General features: G+C 47.8%; 1 protein-coding gene across 1 annotated transcript in view; it reads right to left on the minus strand.

Moving 5' to 3' along the window:
• EPG5 (ectopic P-granules 5 autophagy tethering factor) overlaps nucleotides 1-22,474 on the minus strand; it is a 2,517,217-nt gene that overhangs the window by 2,359,370 nt on the left and 135,373 nt on the right. The gene's annotated exons all lie outside the window — the stretch shown is intronic.

Below are 22,474 nucleotides of genomic sequence, written 5' to 3' on the forward strand. Positions count from 1 at the left end.
TTGTCATTCTTCTTCATAGCGTTTGCAAAAGATTGTTCAAGGGGAATCATGAATCTTGTTTTACAGTAACACACAGTGGTTTGGTATGATGGTGTCCCTGTGGTGGCAAAGGAAAGGGTTTTAGGGAGTTCCTCTGTGGAACAGAGTCCCTGTCCCTCAGGGGGGGGTCTCTCTTCCTAGGAGGTGCCGCTTGTCAGCACCGCTAGGGTGATTAGGCGCCTCACTGATGAGAAGTGACTGAATCCTGCGATTCCTCACAATACCCATTTGATTAAATCCTTCAATCAAATGTCAAAAGGACTGGCGATAGCCAAATACATTTTCAACAACGCAAGACCCAAAGTGATACATTTTGATATTAGTGTCTGTTTTTTGTGTAGTTACGAGACAAAATGACTACTGCTCTAACGGAGTGCAGGAATGAGTAGTGGCTAAAGTGCTTACTCACCCTAAACTACTACTAAACCAGCAGTGCTCCAAATCATAAACACTTTTAATATAGGCAAAGGGCAGGCTATAATCTTTGAGAGTGGTGTGAGCTGGTATAGAAGCAATACAAACAAAAGTACTGTAGTATGTCACAGATGGCACACAAATCACTCTGAGTCTCAAAGACAATTCAAAGGTTTTTATTAATGTCTCACGCTCTCTCTTGTAACCCAGGCGTCCATAACCCTATGTTAGTGCTACTGTGGTAACCCCTACTACCTTCGGTGATGGATGGCTAGCTGTCTCTACATTCAGATTCTGGTGTTCTGCAGAGAATTGGGCAGTGCCTTGCATACGCTCTGTAAGATTCTGTGTTACCTTCCACACCCACTCTTTTCCCTCCCTTCTTCCCATCTTTCTCCACCCCGCCTCCACTCTTCGTGCGGTTTCCCTCGGTCCTTTCCTATAATCTGGTCCCTGCCTGCACCCTTTAATGTTGCCTCTCATCCTACTCCGCTTCATTACTCCTTCTCCACACCAATACTGCCCTTCTCTACACTACTCTTCCTCTCTTACCGCTACTTCTCTCCTATCACTACTACTCTCATCCCTCCAAGCCACTACTCAAACACCCACCTTTGACACAGTAGAACAAATTACTTGCCAACTGGTAACTTTCTTTCGTCTGGATGTTCCTCCAACGTATCCCACATCTTTGACATGTAATGTCCACAGCTGTGCTGCTTCGTAAGTTTTCAGCAGAGGGCGTCCTGCGTTGATGGCGTCGGGTCGATGTCCCTCGAAGGCCTCCATCGAGGGGTACGTCATCGGATGTTATAAGTAGCACACACGGTACCCGTAGCCTCAGTTCATGTTTTTCCCCCTCCACACAATGCATCCTTGACTGCACATGGCCTTGTGGGAACGCAAGCTGCAATAACATAGGAAATTCTTCAGAGGGGCAGGCTGGGAGGGCAATGAGGAATATGTTGGAGGAACATCCAGTCGAAAGAACATTACCAGTTGGTAAGTAACTTGGATTGTGTCCTCCAAAGTATTCCACATCTTTGACAGACTGCCAAAGCAGTATCAGTAATTGGAGGAGTGAGAAGAATTTAGATATACCCAATCAGATGGCAGAATAAAGCACTGCTTTACCAAAGGCAATATCTTGACCATGGAAAGTATCCAGGGAGTAATGCTTGACAAAGGTGTGGATGTAAGACCACGTTGCAGCATGACAAATGTTCTTAACAGGAACTCCCTGTTGCAGGGCAGTGGACGTAGCCACGCCCGTGGTGGAGTGAGCTTACAAACCCTCAGGAGGGTCCTTGCCAGCCAATCTAAAATTCAGCAATAGTGAGGATAATCCACCTGGACATGGTCTGTTAACAGCCTGGCCCAATCGGTGTCCAGTATACCCCATAAAAAGTTGGTTGTCCACTCTGACCCTGGACATCCTAGAAATATAAAAGCTCAAAGCTCTCCTAGGGTCCAACCTATGGAGTCTCTCCTCTTCCTTACTAGGATGAGGATAGAAAGCAGGAAGAACGACCTTCTGGCTGAAATGAAACTCAGGAAGGAAGGAAGGAAGGAAGGAAGGAAGGAAGGAAGGAAGGAAGGAAGGAAGGAAGGAAGGAAGGAAGGAAGGAAGGAAGGAAGGAAGGAAGGACTCAGTACAACCCTATTCTTGTGGAACAAAGTCAAGTGTGGCTGTTACGCTCACCTGGTATCCACAGGGACGCCACCCAGCCGGGTTACTCGCTGGTATGCTTCTCAGCTTTGCCCTGATGTGGTCTGTGGGGAAGGTTCTGCCTTGTGGTAGAATTAGGCGTGCTCTCCATCCTGCCTTCTTTGCGGGGGCGCGTTGTCTTTCATGGGGGAGTGCGGTCCAGTTACTTCACTGACGCCGGCCCGTTTGATATTGTTCAGGTAGGTCTTATTGCTGTTCTTTAGTTTTGTTGCTATCCTGCATGCCTTTCTTTGTTTAAAATGTCTCTTTTTTCTCCCTTAGGTATGCGGAGCTTCAGCGTGGCGAACTGGCTTGGTTGACCCCCGCTGGCAAATGATGGCGCATTAAGAGCGCTATGATGCGGTAAGTAAGCGCTATGCGCAGCGCTGCCAAGTCTTGCCTTTGCTAACCTGTGTTTTCCTACCTTGTAGGTCGCAGTGTTCTTCAGCGCGAGTGAAATGTCCGGAGTGGTGCCAGCCGAGAGGCGACCAGCCAGGTAAGCATTTTGATCAATTCGTAATTTGTAAATGTCTCTACTGCTTTCTTTAATGTTGCTTCTATCTTCCTCTTTCAAGTCGTTCTGTCCGGGAGGTGTGCAGATTCGAGGAAGCTGTTCTCAGTAGCTGCAAATGTTTAAAGGTGAAGGCTGTAGGTAAGATGCTACTGATGTTCCTTTTGTATCCTTGCAGGTTCTGCTTCTCCGAGGTTCAAGCGAATAGCTGGACACGGTGAGCGTCACGTTGCAAGCTTCAAAGTAACGCGAAGCGTGTTGTCTTGCTCGGGTATGGTTTAAATAGCCCCAACAAAATAGTCCAGATAAAGTAGTCCCTAGGCTACCACACCCAAAACACTAGACCGCATAGCTTGGTTCTTAGGAACCAAGCTACGTGGATGCCTCCATGTTGGCTGACAATACAATAAAGTAGTTCCGAAGCACATTGTTTTTCATGGTGAATGCGCCTGGTGTCATAGGCGCCAGGACTGGCCCCATGAGGGCTTTTGAAGAGGATGCCAGGCTCTAGAGGCCCGAGTCCTTACTCCACCTGGCCAACGGGTTTGCCAGAGGGGGTTTTGGGCGAGGGTCGTGACACAGGGAGACTCTGGGCATGTTGAAATGTGTTGACCATCTGGACAATTTGATGAGCCCTCACCTTGGGGGGCGAACACAACCCAATGGACGTGTCCAACACCGTTCTGATGTATTGGAGCTGCTGGGAAGGTGTCATGTGGGACTTCTGGAAATTGAGGGAGAAGCCCAGTACGTGAAGGGAGTGGCAGGTGACTTCTAGATGAGCCAAGGCTTGTTCCGGAGAATGTGCCCTGATCCAATCGTCTAGTTAGGGGTAGACGTGAACCCCCCTCCGAGATACGCCGCCGCCACCACCACCACCACCATCATCATGAGTTTGGTGAAGACCCTCGGGGCAGAGGTCAACCCAAATGGCAGGACCCAAAACTGAAAGTGAGAGTTGCCAACCGCAGATCTCAGGTACTTTCTTTGCTTTTGATGGATCGGCACATGAAAATAAGCATCCTGTAGTTCCAATGACACCAACCAATCGAAGTTGAAGGACCTGAGAAAGAGTGACCCATCTTGAACTTGTCCTTCCTGAGGAACTTTTTCAAGCAATGTAAGTCAAAGATGGTTCTCAGTCCTCTGTCTTTCTTGGGAATCAAAAAATTTGGGGAATACCAGCCCTTGTTCCTCTCTGCCACAGACACTAGTTCTATAGCGTCTTTCTCCAGCAGGGTCAAGATTTCCTGCACAAGGAGCAGATCCGGAATCTTCAAAGAGAGCTTCCCCAGTGGATTGTCGTGAGGCCGACTCAGGAAGGGTAGGCAGCAGCCGTGGGCTATTGTTTCCAGAACCCACGCATCTGAAGTAATGGCTCGCCACTCTTCGAGATGCTCAGACAGTCTGCCCCCAACCAGCGAACAATGAGACCTGGCCTCATAGCTGCTTTGGAGCGGCTGCGGTAGCACCTGAAGGCAAAGAGGCAGCTGCTTGAGTGACCTTGGCACCTTTTCCCGTCCACCACGAGGAACTTTACATTGGCCACTTTGACTGGCCGCTCCTCTCGCTCTACCAAAAGAGTAGTAACGAAAGGAACCACCCCTCCAATGCTGTCCCCTAGGATGAAAAGGCAGAGGTTGATGCACAGCTGCGCCCAAAGATTTAGCAGCTGCTTTGGAGGTCTGCAACATCTCAAGGCTCTTGTCAGCCTTGCTGCCAAACAAATGAGAACCGTCAAAGGGCATATTGAGAAGACGGGCCTGCAAATCCGGTGCAAACCCCGACTTCCGCAACCACGCAAACCTGCGTATCACGGTGCTCGCAGCCATGGACCGGCTGACACTATCAGCAGTGTCCTACCCAGACTGAAGGGATTCACACATGGCATCCTTGCCATCCTGCACAATAGCAAGAAACCCATCCCTTTCTTCCCCTTCGGAAATGTGCCCAGCCGCCAGAGAGACAATTCCACAGAGTGTCCGAAAAGTTTGCTATGGCACAGGTGGAGTTGGCCGATTTCAGTGCCATACTCCCAGACGAAAATACCTTGCGTGCCCATCCATTGAAGCGCTTATCATCCCTATCAGGAGGGATGGTAGGGTACGCCGCCTGCTTCGAGGTGGCCGTGGCCGCCTTAACCAACAATCTCTCAGGAGTGGGGTGTGTGGATAGGTAGCTGGGGGTCGCTACTGGATGGGCGGCATTTCCTAGTAAATGACTTGTTGACTGCCGGAAGAGCCTCTGGGGTGTTCCAAGTAGCAGCCACCCTTTTCTGTAACGCCATGTGAAAAGACAACACTGGGTCAGTGGTCGGACCCTGATCTAAAATGTCTGTCAGGTCATCCTGGTCGTATTCAACTGGAGGGCCGGACCACCCTAGGCACTCCGTAACTCTCAACATCAATCTCCTATAGGATGATTCAGCATGAGCCCTAGGCTCGAGCCTACCAAACTCAATTTCAGGAGATATGTCAAGGTCACTGGCATCATGTAAAGACTGACGCAGATCCTCCATCATTCTGTCCTCAGAAAAGACAATGTCAGGAACTTCAGGTGTTTCACCAGGAATATCAAAAGGCTCCAACTCCACATCAGATCTCTCCTCATCCTCATATATGTTCTGTAGAGAATGAAAGAACTCCTTCCTAGGGACAGGAGCAGACCTGGATCCAAGAAAAGGCTTCACAGTCTTAGACAGAGCCTTTCTCGGAGGATCCACAGCCACAACGGCAAATTCCGGCCCATAGGCCCTGATGGCGTAGACGGTGAAAAAGGCGCCAAAGGCTCTGAGGGCCTGACCGAGAGCAAAGCCCTGACAGCCACACCAGACTGTCGACGCCTTCCTCGACCCTTTCACAGAATTCAACTGTTTCGTTGGTGACAAAGACAGCGATCTGGATCCGGCACGTCTCTGGCGATCTACCGGATCCTTCTCCGAACGGGACCTCGACGGTTCCCGATCTTTATCGCGCCGACTGCCCAAGGCCCGAGCATGCGTCGCACCAAGTCCGTTCCCTGCCGGCTTCAACCAAAGGCGCGGACGGAACAGTGCCCTGAGATTGAAAAATCTCCAGCATTTTCTCCATGAATGCCTCCCATTCCTCCGGAGTAGAGGTTTTATAGGGACAAGTCACTTTCCTTGTGGAGCCATCATCCAACGAGGACGGGGAATGTGAACAGGGACGTCGCTTCCGGGAGTGCCTCGACGAGGAGGACGAGGGGCGGGAACCACTCTGAGACCGAGATCCCCTGCACTCCCTCTGACGAGTAGAGTCACCCCTCGAGTCATCAGTGGAAAGGCCAGTAGTCCTTTTGGATTTACGGAGTTTGGAAACCCGACCTACCTGCAATTTCCCCTTACGCTCCCGCAAGGCCTTGGCAGTCAACGACTGGCCCTTCGAGCAGTCGTCCTTGTCATGACTCTCGCCCAGACACCACAAGCAGATATGGTGTGGGTCCGTAATGGACATCTTGGTCTTACAGTCCCAGCATTTTTTTAAGCCAGACCGCGGGGTTGTCGGGGTAGAAGAAGAAGACATTATCGAAGTAGATAACACGAGGCGCGCCGAGTTCTCGAAGCAAACACGTTTGCAGAAAACACAGAACTGAAGCTACGGGCGCCGTGCATGCTACTTATAACATCGGATGACGTCACCCTCGACAGAGGCCTTCAAGGGACATCGACCCGACGCCATCAATGCAGAACGCTCTGCCAAAAACAAAAAATTTCCGAAGCTGCAGAGCTGTGGACATTACATGTCAAAGATGTGGTATACATTGGAGGACACAATCCATTCGAAACATCTGTTCACAGTCCCCTATCCACTGGCCACAAACATGCACACCCAAAACTGCAAAACCACTTTCACTTATAAGCTAGTACCTCGCCTTCTCCAACAATCTCCTCCACAAGTCGCCAATCCTTCCTACCTCCTGCTGGTCTCTTGGTCCTCCCTCCACCTCCACTGCTGACCTCACCTGAAAAAATCCACACTTCCAGTTTCATGTCTCCTGCTTGAATGTCCCTCCCCCTATACTGATTGGACCGTTTCCGTATAAAAGAATTGAGAAATAAAAAGATTTTTCGAGAATTGTTCAAATTTCGGCTGTACAAAATATCAAACAATTATACCATTCCAACCCATTATAGCGAACAAGAGCAGCAGAGGTTGCAGGGGTGTCCCCTGCACCCTTTACACTACACTGGCTTTGAGAGTTGCGGGGGTGTCCCCCCACTCCCTATACAATAAAGTAAAAAACAAAAAAGGACCCTGCCGCGCTCGTTCCCATCCACGCAAGTGAAGGGTACAGCGTCACAGAGAGAAGGAGGGAGTCGGTGGTACAAAGTGAAGTGTGCCGCAAAAGGTAAGTAAAGGGGAGGGGGCGGGTAATCAAATGCAAGATTACACCGCAGCGCTCTTTTCGTATTCCGAATTCGAAAATATTTTGAATGTTGCGCAACGGTTAAATCTCATATCCGATTGGACAGCTTTCCCTGGCTAATCTGGACCAGACTTCCCCTCCTAGGATGTGTATGTGCAGGGGGAAGTCTTCAAAAGAGGTCCAAGACTCCCCTGGGATGGCAAATTGTCCTTGGGGGTGTAGAGGAATGCTGCTTCCAGATGCGGACTGGCCAGCAAACTCTGCCAGTCGGGCACAGTGGGTTTTCGGCACTGTAGCAGTTCACAGGTGCAGCCTGGGTTGCTCCCCCTCTCTACATAAATATGTAAACAGGCTGTTGCAGCCTGGGTCTCTTTCTCTCGCAACACTGTTGCTGCAATCAGGTCTCTGCTGCACTTTGGTGGTCTTTACTGTCTCGTTCAGATGGTACGTCAGGCAAGCTGATGCTCTGGTTTTCTCTTCCCGCTCTCGTCCTTCTGCTTAGCAGTCTCTGCAACTGATAGAAAACAATGGCAAGCATTTTTACCTAGAGACAAAGAGAAAGTGTCTGCAAACTAGCAAGCTGGCATCAGGATTGAGAACAGGAATTGTTTCCCTCTGGCGTCCTCGTCCCCCACATGGTTCGGGCTGGGGCTGGCACGCCTCCTGACAAGGCCAATGTACTTGGCCTTGTCACACATCCTTTACCTATATCCTCCTCTTCCTCCCTGTCTCCCTGTGAGTAGACGGTCTGGGTATACCATGAGAGGAAGTCAACACTGGCTTGCTATCTGCCAGCCTGGAGCTCTACTGGAAAACAAAAAAGGATGTAGTACAAGGAACCATTATAATATGCGAAGAAGTGTCCTTAATTCTTGCCATCCAGAAGAGTGGGTTATGGTCCTTCACCAGATTGAATGTTCTTCCCTTAAGATAATATCAAAGAGTATATACCACTTATTTCACAACCAAACATCTAGCATGATATGTTTTGTCCTTGCGCTCCTCCACTTGAGACACTACAACCCAACTCCAACTGTGGACGTTGGTCCGTAGGATGAATTCCTTTTCAAAGTTAGTCTCTAAATAGGACGGGACTCTTGACATAAAGCTTCTTTTAGTCTGTCAAAGTCAGAATGTGCCTGGGAATCCCAACTAATGCCAGGCACAGTAAATCATTGTCCATGGACAAAGGATATTCTTTCGGAATAGTTGGGAACAAGTCTGCGATAATACAAAACTCAAAAATGCCCTGATGTCCTTCTTGGTAGTTGGGGTTGGAACTTGTTGGGTAGCTTTCGTTTTGGCTGTCTGTTATAGAACTTCGCCACTGCCTACTTGAAATCCAAGGACTGTGAGAGATGACTGCACTAAGTGGCATTTCAATGGTCCCAATAGGCCATTAGAATGGTCCCAATCAATCGTTCAAAGACAGCTGTAAGATGTTTCAGGTGTTCTGTCCAAGTAGCGCAATGGACCACAATTTCATCAAGATAAGCCCCGCCAAATTCCTTATAGGATGCCAAAACCTGATCCATTTGGTGTTGAAATGCAGCAAATCAAAGGGAAGAACTGTAAACTGAAACAGGCCTACTGGAGTGGCAAAGGCAGCCTTGGGCTTCACCTCCTATTCCACAGATACCTGCCAGTATCCCTTTGTCAGGGACACATTTGAGATGTACGATGCCGAACGCAAACCCTCCACCAGTTCATCTATGCAGCGCATGGGATACGCATCTAATTTGGGAACTTTGTTAAGGCATCGAAGGTCGATACAAAATCGCCACATCTCGTCGGGCTTTGGGACGAATACCACCCGGAAGGACCAGTCACTGTGTACAGCTCAATAGTGCCCAAGTCCATCATCTTCCTGAGCTCCTCTCTTATTATTTACCTTCATGCCTCAGCGAGTCCATACGGCTTCATACATAATACCGCACCTGGTGGGGTGATGATTTTATGGACAAGCCTCTTCACTCGCTCAGGTTTCGTTGAGAATACATTAGCATACTATTATATCCATTGGCCAGTTCTTGGTGCTCCATGGTCATCGGACTTCGGGAATATAAGGAGATGGAAGGGGAGCACACAATTTTCAGGAATACAAACAAAATGCAATACAAAGTTCCAGTTCCCTCCAGCGAGCTTAGAGGAAAATAGGTATGATTTTAAAGCGGGCAAATCCTTTTAAATGTGGTGGCAATGAAGTAAAATATGCTAAAAATGCTTTTAATTCCCTATAGGAGGTTCAGGGTAGGTGATAGCTTTTTAAGATTAGTTCAAGTCACACTTGCGATGCTCAAGGAGGGATTAGCAGGTTGAAAACGAAATTTAGCAGTTCAAGCAAAAGCGGCTATTTTGACAGGAGCTAATTTTTCAATTCGCTGCAATTTAGTCGCGTGCGTCGAGCGCGATTACGGAATAAGTATAAGGAACAGAACGTTTTAGGCTTGTTGGAAAGCTTAGAATCCTAGCTTTAAAATAAATGAAAGTTAAATCTCGTTCCTAGCACAAGCGGTCCCAGAGATACGGACGATTTTGTGGAGATAGTTTCTCGAAATGAAAGTAAACTTCAGAATGACAAAATTACACTTTTACAGCTTTGAAATGACAGAATAAACACACGTTTCCTATGATGCAGTTCTAGACAGGTTCAAATGTTTTGAATCAGATTATTTTAAACTAAGAGATGGGTTCTGCACAGTTCTAGCTGAGTACTCACACTATTTGAAATAGGCCGTCAAGGACTGGTCAGGTTTGGACTGCACTTCTGGCGGCTTCTGGTACTGGTTCTGCTCACAGCGGTCTGGTCTGGGTCTGCTACCGGTTCTGGGGACATCTCTGCTTTCTGGGTCTGGATATGGTTCTGGCCCACGGTTCTAGCCAGAATCAAACAGCTCGCCCGGCTGTTGAATAATTGGCAAAAGATTTTGAGGCCTGCTGAAAAAGTTCTGAAGTCTGGATTCTAAGTTCTGGAGATGGTCCTTCTGGATATTGTCTGGTCTGGCAGAGTGCTTCGCAAGAAAGTGGAAAGTGAGTGTCTTGCCTGTCCAAAGCAGTCTCTTTTTATGTGTTTTGAAAGTGGGTGGGTCGGCTCATTCTGCATGCCCAACCCTCTCATGATTTGATAGGTCAAGGATTCTCTGTGACCTGAATTGAGAAGGGATAGTGTGTCAGAGGGAGTCATCCAGTGCTACCATTTTACAATCTATTGAAGAAACGCCCCTTTGCTTTTAATTAGAAAATTAATTTTTCATAACTAACAGGTTTCCCAGATACACACGTCGTTGAAATTACATACACATATCACAGATTAATTTAAGATACACTCTTGCCCAACTCTGATCTTTCTAAGAGCTTGGGTTAAGCAATTACAACATTTTGTGCTTTTTAGTGACTTTCGCCATATTGGTTTTTCCTCAAAATTTACACAGACCTGCACCCCTTCCCTGAGCATATTACTGGAAATTACTATGGCCCTCATTACGACCCTGGCGGAAAGTGACTGACCTGACCGCCATAGCGTAAATAGCGTTTCCGCCATTGCACAACGGAGTAAAGTGCGGCTAATTCCGACCCATCGGGCACGAGCACTACGCCATGGCGGAAGTGCAAAGTCCGCGATGGCGGAAATGTCCCCAAAACGCCCCTCACCGCCGTCGTACGGCGCCCTAGGTGCAATTCCGCCACCCATCTTAGCGGTCACCGTAATGAGCGGCAATCGGAAAGTACGGTGACCGTAAATATACGGAAACGGAAGTAAAAACATGGTCCCGGAACGGGAAACAGCACGCCGTACACCTATAAAATCAGAATTCCCACACAACCATAAAAAATACTACCCTGAGACACATCCCAACCCGTCATCCACCCTAGTGAAAGCAATAAAAATGGGAAAAGTAGCGAAAAAAGCGTGCGACCGCAAGCGGCAGGTCCACTTCTCCCGTGAGGAACTCACCGTGCTCACAGAGACCCTCCAGGAGAATGCTGCCGTCGTCTTCTTGACGCAAATGACCAGGACGGCACTTGCGAACAAGAAGGCCATATGGGCCCTGGTGGCACAGCGGGTAAGTGCGGTGGGGACCGCACCCCGCAACCCACAGCAATGCAGAAAGCGATGGGACGACTTGCGGATACGCGTACGGAGCATACAATCCGCCAACCGTAACATTGCCACAGCTACCGGGGGAGGATCGGAATCACCCATCAAGTTGACCCCCTGTGAAGAAATCTGTGCCTCCACCATTGGAATGGAGAGTATAGAGGGAGTCGGAGGGATGGAGAAAGGAGTGCAGACATCCGAAGAATCAGGTAGGTGGCCCAAATAAAACAATGCTAAATCCACAATGTCCAATCATGTGAAGTACCATGTGTCCACATAGTGCAACAGTAACACATGTCCAGGAGAACGTCCACATACATTGGCCTGATAGCGCACTTTAAAAGTCACATTAAATACATAAATAATTAAAAATCCTGAAAACACCCTCTACACGTGCAGCAGGCACACCCTAACTGCAGGCTGCAAAACAACTGCATCCTCAATCCACACAAAAATGAAACCACCTCCAAGGCCCTGACCCAAATCACCCTCAGGTACCACCCCAATGCATGTGATACATTGCCATTCCAATTTCCACAGACCCATTAATAACGCTCGCCCTCCTTTACTCCACCACAGGGTCCGATTCAAACGACGAGCTCCAGGACACCCCTACCAGCACACCTGCAAAGAGGGCCAAGACCAACGGCCAAAGACCCTCCACCTCAGCTGCACGGATCAAGACACGGCAGCAGCACAAATCAAGTGGCAGCACACAGGAGGGAACTTCAACAGGCACCCCAGCAGCCAGCATGCCCACAACAGCACCACCACAGGTCCCCCCAATGGATGCCACAGAAGGCACTGCTTCTGGTGGCAGCAGCACCATAGGTGACACTGCATTAATGGCAGCATGCTCCGACACAGAAAACGGGGATGCCGATGTAGGATCCATCCATGACCTGTCTCAATCCCCCTGTTTGTTTCATCCCGTACACCATGAGGATACCACGCAGGGGCACCCACAAGACGACGACTGGCCATCCCCCACAAGCCCTGTGGCAAGGCAACATGAGGTGATCAGCCCCTCTGTGACACCACCGCAAATGGCCATGGCACAGCAGAGGCAACAGTCCCTCGACCAGGTGATCGTGCAACACCAGCAACTGGCCACGCTCCTCAAGGACCATGCTGATGAATGTGGGGGTACTAAGGCAGCCATAGAAACATCAACTGAGACACTTAGGGCAGAAATGGAGAGAAGTACAGAGACACTAAGGGCACAAATGGAGAGAAGCACCGAGAGCCTGAGGGGGGAACTGCATGCGACGTCCAAAGACGTATGTGCTGAACTTGCCGCTGTGCGCCGTGTGCTCACTGAGCTCTCACAAACCCTTAGGGACATGCATGGACGTGAGCAGGCAGAGACATCATCCGTTGCAAGTTCCGTCCAGGGCAGCCCCCAACGTAGATCTGGGAGGAACCTGCGCTCCACAGGCAGGGGTGCCCCTGATACCCGGAGAGGGGGCTTGCAATAGCGTCTGCCCACTGACAATGAGCATCTTTGGACACTGGTGTTCGGGGGGGAGGTAGGAGGGTGGAGGGGGTGTGTTGGGCTCACTTGGGTGGCGGGTCGATGGGGTGTGTAACATAATTTCACATATGCTATAAACATTGCACAATCATCCAATGAGATGTGTGGACATTGATCTTTGTGTACGAGGCCTTTATAGGCGTACAGTCCATATTGTGCATGTTCCAGACACACACAGTGCCACAAGTCCCGTGTCCATGTATCAGCCACCAGGCGTGAGTGCTAGAAGCATGAATCTATGAGAATCTGACGAATGTCACGGCCCTCCTGTGCCTCGCGGACTCCTTGAGGTGCTGCCACATCCCCACCCTCATCATGACCATCTTCAGGTGCTTGCAGTTCTGCGTCAGGGGGCATGGGCACATTTCTACGTACGCACATGTTGTGTAGCATGACACATGCCATGACCATCTTTGCAACCTTCTCATGGCGGTACAGGAGTGCCCGGCCAGACCTGCTGAGGTAGCGGAAACGAGTCTTCAGTAGGCCGAATGCCTGTTCTATGACTACACGGGTACGTGAGTGGGCATGGTTGTAGTCCTCCTCATGCTGGTTCTGTGGGTTCCGGAGTGGTGTAAGGAGCCATCTCTTCAGTGGATACCCGGCATCACCTGTATGTGGACAATGAAGGATGTTTGTGGAATGACATTGCTACGTACGCACCCCCCCCCTTCCTGCCAGGTCATTGCCGCATCACATACCCCACATTATCATGCATGAAATGAGACTCACCGAGTAGCCAGGATCTGTTCCCTGCGTGTCGCTCCATGTAGCGTGGTATTGTAGAGTCCCTCAAGACCATAGAATCATGGGTTGATCCAGGAAATCGGGCACAACAATGTGTAATGATCCTGTTGGAGTCACACACCATTTGTACATTAAGAGAATGAAATTGTTTTCGGTTGCGGTACTGGGCCTCCATGGCAAGTGGGATGACCAATTCCACATGGGTGCAGTCGATGGCACCAATGCAACCCGGTATGCCGCCAAGTGCATGGAATCCCACTTTTGTGTTCGTAATTTCCTGCTCCGAGCGTGGTAGAGAGATGTAGTCGTCTGCGTGCTTCAGGAGGGCATCGAGCACTTGCAATAGTGTCCGTGAGAACACTGGCTGTGAAATGCCATGCAACTGTCCGACTGTGTGCTGGTAGGTGCCTGTGGCCAGGAAGTGGAGTACAGACACCACCTTCAGTAGGGGTGGGATGGCGGTTGGGCTATCTATCATGCTGACAAGGTCAGCCTGTGTCATGTCCACAATGGCGGTTATGGTGTCCCGGTCCAAACGGTAGAGGGTGTGGATCTGCTCATCCGTGAGGTTGAACGGATGTGCTCGGAGGCGTGGGATTGCGGGCTGCCTGCGTGGTGGTAGTGGCTGTGCTGGTGGGCCTTGCTGGCCCTGCCTTGCCCTCCTCCTCCTCCTGCGTCTCCTCTGTGCGGCCGGTTGTTGTAGTAGTTGGTGTTCGTCTTCTTCTTGAAGTTGGAGTACTTGCAGTGCTATCAGGTCCCCCAGGGCCAACATCGCTAGTCCTGCCGGTAGCATTTTGGAGTGGGTGTGGTTGTGGGAGGGGGTTGGGTGTGCAATTTATGTGTTTTCAGGCTGTATAGCCTCCACCTGTGGTGATTCATTCCACCTGTGCAAGCTGCAATCCCCTTTGGGCGAGCACGTCCCGCACACAACGCTGCAATTCGACGCATGGCATCTTGCTATTACAATCATGTATTTGATCCCAATGGCAGTGAAATATTGGTTCATATGTTCATTCTGCTATGGTCCCATTGTTTCACATACTATCTTTGCAGTCGCGAACAAACTTGTGAAGGGTCAGTGGAATGTAGTACTCGATTAACGGTGGACCCTCATGCAGCACTGTACCGAGGTTCACCGACGGGCGGGGCGTCCCATTTGTGAGTGAAGCCAGTTGCCATTTTCACACACTGCCGCACTACATGGATGAATTTGTGATTTCAAGCGGTCACAGATGCCTTTTCGACGTGATGTTGCAAATGAGGAATTCGAAGGACGGCGCTTTCGGTTTTCAGCTAGCGGCGAGGAGACGCCCACAGGTCTGACTGCAAATATAACGTTCTATTGTTTAATGTCCTTGGGACAGGGGCCATGGCGTGGATGCAATGATTGATATGAATAGTATGGGATGCGCAATAGCGTAGTGGACGATAAGGCAGGACGTTCCCAAATACATGTTACTTCACAACACTGGAATTCCGGCCTGGAGCACAGTGGATTTTGCAGACTGCATTACGCACAGACTCAATGGAAATTTCACATGTTATGTGAGTAAATAATCAGGCGTTTTCATTCCGGGATGAGGGAATGATGTATGGATGCATGGACAGATGATTTAATGGAGAGTTTGCCATGTACAGGGCTTTTTGGAATCTATCCACCTCCCCTGCGCTATGTGATGCAGAGCTGCCATAGTGGGACCATCGTCTATCTGCCCTTGTTGAACCCTCCCTGTCTCGACGCGCCTTCAAACACTTGTGTCTATGCACGTTACTAATCCCATCTAATGGATTCTGTTTTGACAGACGCATGCACACAAACACTCGTTTGTAATAGTGTTTTCACCTCGATTTTTATAGTTATGATTCGCAAGTGATTTTTGGGTGGGAATAATCCTTTTGAGTGGGCTAGCATGCATATGGCTGTGGATTTAGTGTGATCATTGAAGTGAGTAATTCAAATGAAGTTCTGATGCCCATACTATTCTTTTTCATTTCATTTGGGTGACAGGTATCTCCTCCCCTTTTGCCGCTGCCATCTGTATGCCACTCCTGCAGATGGCTTTTACTCCCGACACCTGCTGCTTCGTGTTAATCAGTGAAGCACCATTACGATCTTATGGGACGATCGCCAATGGGCCACATGCCCTTACGCAGTACTAGTGGCTAGGAGCAACATATCGACCTTTCAGCTGGACTAGTGCCTACCTAATGGGACGGCCCTGCGGTTCTAGGCGCTTCCATGTTGCCTTTTTGAACGTGAATGTAGCCCCTGTGTACCATGAAGGAACAGGGCGTCACACAAGAAGAAGCTGGTCATTTATTGCGGATGCAGCCCACAATAATGAAATATATTTTGGAGTTCATGACCTAATGGCTGTATGGGCTTGGTGATTTTGTTGTGCATTAAATTTCTATTCTGATATTAACCGTGTAGCGTTCTTCTTTGCAAGTAATGTAGCATATTCCTATTTGTGGAGCGAAGTATTGTGAGAAGATCTGCATTGGGTTCCGGCTTCTGAGTATAGTTGCGTGGTACTGTACTGGGCGCGTTTGCCTACGAAGCCCAGTGTGGTCAGGGATAGGGGCTACCATTATGACTGTTTTAATGATGTCATGCTCAGGGGCGGGGGATTAGCTTTTGTGTAACAGATGCCGGTCAGCCAGGTGGATTGGTGGAATGATGTGATTATCAGAATATGGCTGGTCACAGGTGCCTGTGTTTGCGTGCGTTTCTTGGAGGGAGACTGAGGTCATGTCCATTGGAATAGCTTCTGTATTCGTGCCATCTGTGCCCTGCAGCTCCCATTGGCCCCTCTTGAGATGAGCCTGGCTGCTCAGTCACTCTGCCAACTTGTGTGGTACATGCTTATGCTGATGGTTGGTTTGTTTACTGGCAGGAGTACAGGGCTGGTGCAGTCTCACTCAGGATACTGCTTTGAATGTTGCCTTACACTGGTGTCAGTCGATGGGGGGGCCTGTTTTTGTTTGTCTCATATTTCAGTTCATGTTGCTGGATTTGAACCTTCACATGCCTGTGCTGCATCAGTGCGGCAATGGTGCCATGGCAAATATGGATGGCCACTCACAAGGCACTTGGAGCCCCTAGATTCATTTGTTCATTGGCATGCATGGGTGACTTGTACATTTCACTGGTTGCATTGTGTGACTTCATTGCACCTACGAGGAGTTGTGCAATGTGGCCAGGGAGTGGTGTACAGGCACTCAGTAGGGCCTTTTACGGTTGGTTCGCGATGCCGTACTTCTCACCATGGCGGAAAGTACTTGATGGCGTTAGGTACATGTCCGCTAGGGTCAAAATTCGCGTACCGTTGCGCCATGGTGGTAATTACGGTTTGGCATGGCGCGCGTGCGCTTACTTGGTGCAGTTGGCGTTCACTACGGTGTCGCTAATGGCATCGTACTTTACGGTGACGGGTCATAATCGCACCGAGCGCTATTCGATGGCGGTATTGCATTTCCGCCATCGTTTTTCAATTTCCGCCAGGGTCGTAATGAGGGCCTATGTCTCTATCCTAAAACAGTGTCTGCAATATTAATAACTAGCAGGGTTCAGTCCCAGAACACCGCACAAAGTGGAGTTTGGTCTCAATTCGTGAGGGCATTTTCCATATTAAGGACCCCCAAATTGTACATTTCTGTGAGCTTAATACAAGATTTTATAAGCAATTTAATCAAACATACATTTGCCCTTAATTGAATTCACATACCAGTCTGGCCCGCCCCCAGAACTTGGTGAGTCAGAGATCACAGGCCTCTCCTTCCTGGCAGGGCAGCTGTGGACAGTTACACCCTAATCTGCATTTCTATTCAATTGAAAGGGTCTATTGTGTTGTGTCCTGCAGGCTGCAGGGGAAACTCCTCTCTCTCAATCAACAGGGCCATGTGATATCCTGGGCTGTTGTGTGGGTCTCTGAACTGTTAATTGAATCAGACTGCCTTCTGCAATTTTTGACATTAATAAAAACGGATTTTGAACAGAACCATCTTTCTTTGCACTGGTGGGTGGCAGGTCAGGGGACTATTTTGGTGTGCGCAAAACTGCGCAGTTCTCCTGGATTCTGGCGCAAAAGTGGGCTTTTCCGCCATCTTGGATTTTCTAAGCCCACAGCACCAAATGTTGCAGCATAATAACTTGAACGTGGGTCAAGACACCCAACAGAAGGGACGCTGCCCTCGTATGGTTTGTATATAGCAAAAGTAATTGCAGACTGCCATTTTCCCTCCAGCTCTTTATCTTATTTATGTGGTAGAGCTCGAAGGTACGTTAACAGGTAGACCACTTTGGTGTCAGCATAGGGTCCTTGCCACCTGGCGAGAATTTATTTTGCATTCTGGGAAGCAGCAGCATGACCCTGATCTCACCTAGAATGGACATACCTTAGCATTTTCAGTGTATGCGTTCTCTTGTCGGCCCTGGGCTGTCTGCATGTGTTTTCACAATTTGGTGGGCGTTTTCCCTGTATCCCAGGTACTCTGGGCCATGGGGTGATCACTAGTCTGACAGCTTTTTGTTCATCCTATTTTTCCCTCAATGTACAGCATTTATCTTGGGTTCCAGCCATACACCAACTCAAATGGGGAATACCCGGTGAAGAACTGGAAAGTCTTCCTCACTACAAACAAGACCCAAGGTGTGATGTCATCCCAATTACTGCCATCTTTGGAGACTAACTTCCTGAGGATCTGCTTTAATTTCTGGTTTAACCCTTGCATTGGGCAACATTGTGCACATATGGACCTCCATAGGGTGACGATTTTTATTAGAATCAGCATTTCTTCTATTAATCGGAACATAAACCTGCTTCCCTGGTCCATTATATTTTCTGCAGGAAAGCCGACCTAGGTCAAGAATTGAAAAATGACCTTAATTATGGCCTTTGTAGCGTTACTCCTCATCGGAAGGGCTCTGGACATTGTGTTGCGTAGTCTAAGATCACAAGGATATATCTGTTTCTAGATATGAACAGTTCCAAAGGGCTGACAACATTCTTTCCGATGCAATGGAATGGCATGATGGTTAACGGCTACAGAGGTGCTTGGGGTACATCAGTTAGTGAAGTCTTGTGGCATATGGGACAACATGCACAAAGCTGTTTTGTCATAGCTTAGCCACCTGGCCAGTAGAATCGACCGAGTCTTCTCAAGGCCCAGATGCAGAGGTCAAATTGGAGTGGGCTTGTTCTATCACGCCCTTCCTGAATGGTTTTGGGAACAGCAGTTGATGGTGGCTGAGCCCATCACCTTTTGGGTCTGCGCTGACTCTCTACAGGAATCCTCCCTTCTTGATGAAACTGGCTCTCCGTTTCTAAAACCAATGATTTACTGGCCTGGTCCAGGAGTGGTTTGGTTCGTTGGGCTTCTGTGAACTCGATGGAGGCTGGTCTTGAACTTTTTGAGAACCATGCGATAACCCCAGGTATTTAAGCTTCTGCTCCCTACAAATGATCCTCGCATCCACGCCTACCTTCTGCAGAGAGGGCTATTTTTGAGAGCTGATAAATGCCCGAACCCATCTATGTCTCAAATGATTGGTGACAGATAAACCACTGGGTGTTCTATATACAGCAGTATCTCATCTGCATAGAGGGATGCTACTGTGGGGTTCACATTTAGCAGAAGACTTCATTCAGCGTGGGCTTCCCTGAGGCGCCAAGCAAACAACAACATGGGGACAGTGGGCACCTTTGATACATGCCTCTATCTATAGAGAAAAGAGGTGAAACTCTTGTCATCCATCCTGGCCACAGATTTGAGATTGAAGTACAAACGCTTATTCCAGTTTATGAAACCCTGTCCCAAACCCATTCCTCCGGAGGACAGCATACAGGTAGGACCACTCGACAAATACCTGCTCTGTGTATAGAGTTTCGCTGATGTTTGGCACTTTTGGACTAGCAGTATGTAGTATTGAGAACATTCTGCATAGGTTATGCTGGGTTGACCATCCTAGTATGAAGCCAACCCAGTCCTCCCTGACCAGGTATGAAATCAGTGGCATCAACCGGGATGCCAGGGACTTGGCTAGAATTGTATTATCTGTGTTCACTAAGGATAGTGGTCTGTAGGATTTACATTGCTCTTCGGACTTATTGAGTTTAAGCAGAAGAGTGACCACACAGTCGTAGTGGACTGTGGAGTGTACCATCAGACATAGCTGCCTCATACAGGTCCTTCAAATACGTAGCCACAGTGGCAACATAAGCTTTATAAAATTCTGCAGTGAGGCCATTGGGGCATGGTGCCTTCCCACCAGGGAGACATTTGAGAACAGCTTTAACTTCATCTGCGTGATTGTGCCATCCAAATCTACAGCCTGCTTGGGACTAATACACCAGAGTTCAACGACCTCTCAGAACTCTATGTCCGCTTCGAGCATTACATCTTAGGTCAATACAAGTCCTTGTACAAATCCAGGAACACGTTATTGATGTCCACTTCACCTAAACGCCCAAATGCCTTCTAGATTGGTCACTGCTTTGACGATATCTGTCCCACTGAGCAGCCATGCCAACAATCGCTGTGGACTGTTCTTCACACCATACCGTCTAGCCTGTACCTTCCCTTCCAAGAGGTGAATTTCAGGGGTTTTTCGGTTTTACTTGGAACCATAACGTCCCTTTAACACATTTTTTTTACTGAATTTCATAGGTTTTTAGTAGCACAATTTAACAATAATATCTCTGACTTTATGTACATGTAACATGGAAAATACTGAACCCCCTCTACTGAAATTGAAGTCCACGAACTCTTCTAATGTCCGCAGACATATGCGGACAACAGCAACACTACCCAAAGAGTCTGGGGGGTATGTTTAATTGTTATATCATAACATATGAACATTGTACAAATTCACAAACCAGCACACATTCACATTATATGTAGTAATAAATAAGAAGTGTAACCCATATATATAACACATTAACCATTCAATTAAATACAATATGTTCTAAAATGGAATATACGAAAAGAAGAAAGTTAGGCTTCCAACATGATTACCTCACAGAAACTCCACAACTAAGAGCAACAGCAGATCTACAGACCTGTAAGAACACACCTTACCAGAAGCTAGTAAGTGTACTGCATTTTACTCATATTTCTAAACTTTCTGTATTAGATACAAAAAAAGTGATTTTTTTTTCTCACAGAAATGTCTAGTACTCTGGAGTGGCTAGAGGAGCATTTCCCACGTGAGAAAATGTCTGAAGATAGTGAACCTAATGGTAGACACTTTACTATATAAACCAATTAATAAATATTATTTTATATACATTTAACATATACATTTTATTTGTACAGACCATACAAACATTGAAAATAGTAAACAGAAAGAAATATTGGATAAGACTCTCCAGCACATGGAAGAAAAAAAAAGGACCTACTCATGGCAAATTTCAACAATTTAAAAAACTTTGTGAAGGATCACTTAAAACAAAAAAACTAGATACCATTGTCCCACATGTACCTGTCCCCCCTCATCATATTCCAGTCAATTATCCCCAAACCCTCTCCATGAACCAAAACGTTTTGATGAGACTTCCATCCCTTCTTCACCTCATATGAATCCTTGTGAAACCCCAATAGAAGCTTCACCTTCTCTGTCATAAATTTAACATCTATATAATAAAGTAAAATTATTATATTGTGTCCTAATAACTCTTTTTTTTTTTTTTTTAAAGCAGTTCAGATGCCCGCGGACAGCGCGTATGTCCGGAATGTCCATGAAGAAACGAAAATGGAGTTGTCCTAATAACACTATACCTGTCCGTACTGTTCGCTAGCAAGTTGAAACTGTTCTAAGAACACACGAGATGTCCGGGATATCCACAAATAACCAAAATGGAGATGTTCTAAGAACATTATGCCTGTCTGTAATGTTTGCAAACATGTCCAATCTGTTCTAAGAACACATTCGGTGTCCAAAATGTCCGTAATCAAAGTAACACACGCAGTGTCCTGAAAAGTTCGTAAATAAACAAAATGGGGGTGTCCTGAGGACGCTAGACCTATCCGTGCTGTTCGTAGGCAGATTGAAACTGTTCTAAGAACACATCAAGTGTTCCGGAATGTTCGTAAATAAACAAAATGGGGGTGTCCGAGGACGCTATGCCTGTCCGTATTGTTCGCAAGCGGATTGAAACTGTTCTAAGAACAAACGCCTGTTCGTAACTGTTCGTTTTGCTTGTGTTGCACTTTTTTTTTTTTTTAAAATACGTTTTTATTGACATTTCTTAAACATTAACATCGGGACTTAACATTGTCCCCAACCCCCACCCCTTCCCACCGGTATTAGTGTTCCAGCAGTCGTTAGTGTCCCATGTATGCTTCGGACTCAGCTTGTAAACATATCTAGGATACAAAAGTTATGCGGGCACCATTGTAGCATGTAGTCACTTTGCAGGAATTCTATGGCGTCTCCCCAGTCTGTAGCGAAAAGCTGTCTGTCCCCTTGGAGGTTATAAGTGAGTCTTTCCATCGCTACATATGTCCATATCCTGTGGAGCCATTCTTGTGTGGTTGGGGGGACTTTTGTTTCCATGTTTGTGCTATTGCCAGCCAGGCTGCTATGAGGAATCCCATAAAGTTTCGCTTTTGTGTCTTATTGAGTGTTGTATCTTTGGGGTCCACATGCCGCACATCCAAACTTCTTCTAGGTTGTCTGTTCCCTTAAACATTTCCTGCATCTGAGTTTTCACTTCCGCCCAGAACTGATGTAGTACCCCGCAGTCCCAACAAATATGTCTCCATGTGCCCACGGTGTCACATCCCCTCCAGCAGCTATCTTGGGTTGTCAGGAACATTTTGTGAAGCCTTTCCGGGGTATAGTGCCATTGAATCATCTCTTAGGTCACGGCTTCCCTTGTTTGAATTTCTCGTATCCACTTGGGAATTATTCGCCAAAGAAATGTACATTGTGTCCTCAGGATTTGTTTTCCTAGCGTGATTTCCCATTTTTTCATGTAAGACCATGTGATGCTTTCTTCTTTGGTGTTGATGAATTTGTAGAGTGTGGAGACA

This window comes from Ambystoma mexicanum, chromosome 6p (genome assembly GCF_040938575.1).
Source record: "Ambystoma mexicanum isolate Mex_15411 chromosome 6p, UKY_AmexF1_1, whole genome shotgun sequence".
In the NCBI taxonomy this organism is placed as follows: Eukaryota; Metazoa; Chordata; class Amphibia; order Caudata; family Ambystomatidae; genus Ambystoma; species Ambystoma mexicanum.